The sequence below is a fragment of the Chlorocebus sabaeus genome, chromosome 7 (assembly GCF_047675955.1).
Source record: "Chlorocebus sabaeus isolate Y175 chromosome 7, mChlSab1.0.hap1, whole genome shotgun sequence".
NCBI classification, from domain to species: Eukaryota; Metazoa; Chordata; class Mammalia; order Primates; family Cercopithecidae; genus Chlorocebus; species Chlorocebus sabaeus.
In genome coordinates this window covers 53,755,136-53,760,071 of record NC_132910.1, presented here as the reverse complement: position 1 = coordinate 53,760,071, position 4,936 = coordinate 53,755,136, and positions in this window count along the sequence as shown.

Sequence of the window (4,936 nt, the reverse complement as noted above, 5' to 3'; positions counted from 1 at the left end):
ATTTAGTGCTATAAATTTCCCTCTACACACTGCTTTAAATGTGTTCCAGAGATTCTGGTATGTTGTGTCTTTGTTGTCATTGGTTTCAAAGAACTCTTTATTTCTGCCTTCATTTCGTTATGTACCCAGTAGTCATTCAGGAGCAGGTTGTTCAGTTTCCATGTAGTTGAGCGGTTTTGAGTGAGTTTCTTAATCCTGAGTTCTAATTTGATTGCACTGTGGTCTGAGAGACAGTTTGTTATAATTTCTGTTCTTTTACATTTGCTGAGGAGTGCTTTACTTCCAACTATGTGGTCAATTTTGGAATAAGTGCGATGTAGTGCTGAGAAGAATGTATAATCTGTTGGTTTTGGTTGGAGAGTTCTGTAGATGTCTTTTAGGTCCACTTGGTGCAGAGCTGAGTTCAATTCCTGGATATCCTTGTGAACTTTCTGTCTCATTGATCTGTCTAATGTTGACAGTGGGGTGTTAAAGTCTCCCATTATTTTTGTGAGGGAGTCTAAGTCTCTTTGTAAGCCTCTAAGGATTTGCTTTATGAATCTGGGTGCTCCTGTATTGGGTGCATATATATTTAGAATAGTTAGCTCTTCTTGTTGATTTGATCCCTTTACCATTATGTAATGGCCTTCTTTGTATCTTTTGATCTTTGTTGGTTTAACGTTTGTTTTATCAGAGACTAGGATTGCAACCCCTACTTTTTTTTGTTTTCCATTTGCTTGGTAGATCTTCCTCCATCCCTTTATTTTGTGCCTGTGTGTGTCTCTGAATGCGAGGTGGGTCTCCTGAATACAGCACATTGATGGATCTTGACTCTTTATCCAATTTGCCACTCTACATCTTTTAATTGGAGCATTTAGCCCATTTACATTTAAGTTTAATATTGTTATGTGTGAACTTGATCCTGTCATTATGATGTTAGCTGGTTATTTTGCTCGTTAGTTGATGCCGTTTCTTCCTAGCATCGAGGGTCTTTACATTTTGGCATGTTTTTGCAGTGGCTGGTACTGGTTGTTCCTTTCCATGTTTAGTGCTTCCTTCAGGAGCTCTTGTAGGGCAGATCTGGTGGTGACAAAATCTCTAAGCATTTGCTTGTCTGTAAAGGATTTTATTTCTCCTTCACTTATGAAACTTAGTTTGGCTGGATATGAAATTCTGGGTTGAAAATTCTTTTCTTTAAGAATATTGAATATTGGCCCCCACCTTCTTCTGGCTTGTAGAGTTTCTGGTGAGAGATCGCTGTTAGTCTGACGGGCTTCCCTTTGTGTGTTACCCGACCTTTCTCACTGGCTGCCCTTAACATTTTTCCTTCATTTTGACTTTGGTGAATCTGACAATTATATGTCATGGAGTTGCTCTTCTCAAGGAGTATCTTTGTGGCATTCTCTGTATTTCCTGAATTTGAATGTTGGCCTGCCTTACTAGGTTGGGGAAGTTCTCCTGAATAATATCCTGCAGAGTGTTTTCCATCTTGGTTCTATTCTCCCTGTCACTTTCAAGTACACCAGTCAGACGTAGATTTGGTCTTTTCACATAATCCCATATATCTTGGAGGCTTTGTTCATTTCTTTTTACTCTTTTTTCTCTAAATTTCTCTTCTTGCTTCATTTCATTCATGTGATCTTCAATCACTGATACCCTTTCTTCCAGTTGATCGAATTGGTTACTGAAGCTTGTGCATTCATCACTTAGTTCTCGTGCCATGGTTTTCAGCTCCATCAGGTTATTTAAGGACTTCTCTACACTGGTTATTCTAGTTAGCCATTCATTTAATCTTTTTTGAAGGTTTTTAGCTTCTTTGCGATGGGTTTGAATTTCCTCCTTTAGCTCAGAGAAGTTTGATCGTCTGAAGCCTTCTTCTCTCAACTTGTCAAAGTCATTCTCCATCCAGCTTTGTTCCATTGCTGGCGAGGAGCTGTGTTCCTTTAGAGGGGGACAGGTGCTCTGATTTTTAGAATTTTCAGCTTTTCTGCTCTGTTTTCTTCCCCATCTTTGTGGTTTTATCTACCTTTGGTCTTTGATGATGGTGACGTACAGATGGGGTTTTGGTGTGGATGTCCTTTCTGTTTTTTAGTTTTCCTTTTAACAGTCAGTACCCTCAGCTGCAGTTCTGTTGGAGTTTGCTGGAGGTCCATTCCAGACCCTGTTTTCCTGGGTATCAGCAGCAGAGGCTGCAGAACAGTGAATATTGCTGAACAGCAAGTGTTGTTGCCTGATCGTTCCTCTGGAAGCTTCATCTCAGAGGGGTACCTAGCTATGTGAGGTGTCAGTCTGCCCCTACTGGGGTGTGCCTCCCATTTAGACTACTTGGGGGTCAGGGACCCACCTGAGGAGGCAGTCTGTCTGTTCTCAGATCTCAAACTCCTTGCTGGGAGAACCACTACTCTCTTCAAAGCTGTCAGACAGGGACATTTAAATCTGCAGAGGTTTATACTGCCTTTTGTTCGGCTATGCCCTGTCCCCAGAGGTGGAGTCTACAGAAGGAGACAGGCCTTCGTAACCTGCGGTGGGCTCCACCCAGCTCCAGCTTCCAGGCTGCTTTGTTTATGTACTCAAGCCTCAGCAATGGTGGGTGCCCCTCCCCCAGCCTTTCTGCTGCCTTGCAGTTAGATCTCAGACTGCTGTGCTAGCAATGAGCGAGGCTCCATGGGTGTGGGGCCCTCTGAGCCAGGCACAGGATATAATCTCCTGGTGTGTCTTTTGCTAAGACCCTTTGGAAAGCGCACTATTAGGGTGGGAGGGACCCAAGTTTCCAGGTGCTGTCTGTCATGGCTTCCCTTGGCTAGGAAATGGAATTCCCTCACCCCTTGCACTTCCTGGGTGAGGCAATGCCTTGCCCTGCTTTGGCTCTTGCTTGGTGGGCTGCACCCACTGTCCTGCACCCACTGTCTGACACACTCCAGTGAGATGAACCTGGTACCTCAGGTTGAAATGCAGAAATCACCCATCTTCTGCGTCGCTCATGCTGGGAGCTGTAGACTCGAGCTGTTCCTATTCGGCCATCTGGTACCAGTAGTTATAATAAATATAAATGCATAAAACTGATTGATCCAAAGACAGATGCTCAGATTAGACTTTAAAACTATGATTATTAGGCAAACGAATCAAATGACTGTATCTCTATGGAAACATGTACATGGCATGGTAGTTGTTAAGTGATAGTTATTACTGTGCTTTTTTTTTTTTTTTTTCCTGTATTGAGCTAATTATTCAGAATCAAAGTAATGTCCAACATCCTGGAATCGGAGGTGGGCTTGCTAAGATTTTACCTTCTATTTAATGATCTGTTCTAGCAGTGACTTTGCTTAGCAAATTCTTAATATGATTTATTGAATGAAGGAAAACTCTTGTGATAATTTTTTTTTTTTTTTTTTTTTTTTTGAGACGGAGTCTCGCTCTGTCGCCCAGGCTGGAGTGCAGTGGCCAGATCTCAGCTCACTGCAAGCTCCACCTACCGGGTTCACGCCATTCTCCTGCCTCAGCCTCCCGAGTAGCTGGGACTACAGGCGCCCGCCACCTCGCCCGGCTAGTTTTTTGTATTTTTTGGTAGAGACGGGGTTTCACCGCGTTAGCCAGGATGGTCTCGATCTCCTGACCTCGTGATCCGCCCGTCTCGGCCTCCCAAAGTGCTGGGATTACAGGCTTGAGCCACCGCGCCCGGCCTCTTGTGATAATTTTTAAAAGAGTCTTTTATATTCTTTTATATGGAAAAAGTTTCTGCCTTACTGAAAATAAAACTTAATGAAACAATACTAAATATTAATGATTTTGGAAATGGAATTATGATTAACTTTTTCAGAACAAAATTTGTCATAAAAGAGCTGTCAGCTGTGATACAAAGATGATGACAATGTATGTAGATTTGCAGAGAAATTCAGTCTCTCTTATTTTGCATATAAGTTGACTAGTTAGTTAGGAAGTACAGAGAAACTATAATCCAATAAGTCCTTTATTGCATGACTGCTTGTATAAAGTATTGGTAGATTTCTTTCCTAATCTTTATTCAGTTCTCCTTGACTTTTTGTCATTAGGTTGTAAACTACTGGATATGATATATAATAATTTTGAACCAGACCATAAGAACTGAACACTTTCCTTGTTTTTATGATTAAAAACCATAATAAAAAAGTAATGCTAACACACAATGGGCACTATGTGATTGGAGAATCATTGCTAATTTCCAGTAACAATGAGATCTACTTTCAATAATGTATCTTAGTGCCAAAATGTAAAGTCATACAGGGGGCACATTTCTGTTTGTTGGAGCTTGTGAAATAAAAGCCATTCAAAATAGTATTTACTGAGATTGATCACCACTTTGGCCCTTCACAGTGTTGTTTAATGTCTGAGAATGTTTACACTGTAGAACTGCAAAATTTCCACCACTCTGCTGCATTTCTAGTGGTAATGCAAGAGCAAGATAACATTCAGAGAATAGTCACATTATAATAGTAACCATTTCAGTATCTTGTTTATCTGCAAATAGTTTCCACAATCAAATAATTAAAACTCTAAATACTTTAATGTCATGAAAATACATAGCTAGGGAATTAGAGGAAATCTGGTTTTGTAACTTTTCAAAGAATATTTAGCTAGAAATCAGGTCAAGCTCTTCCTATTGGTTAACATAGTAAAAATGGCAAGAGAAACTATCCTTTGTATATTTCTTGGAAGAATTCAGAAGCCAAATCTATGTTAGGCTGAGCTATATAGTCAGCATCAATAATGAGTTAGATTCAACCTAGGGAAATGGTAGGCTAGGAGAGAGGAAATAGAAGGTGGGCTGGAGGAAGAAAAAGCATCTGCTGTGTTAGCCTACATAGTAGAGGAAGAGGGGAGAAATAATGATGCCCGCTTTGTTATATGACTAACATTTTAGCTCTACTTCCTGAAGGAAAAGCAAGAAATCTTGTGATTATTGGTTAATATTGCTGAGGCT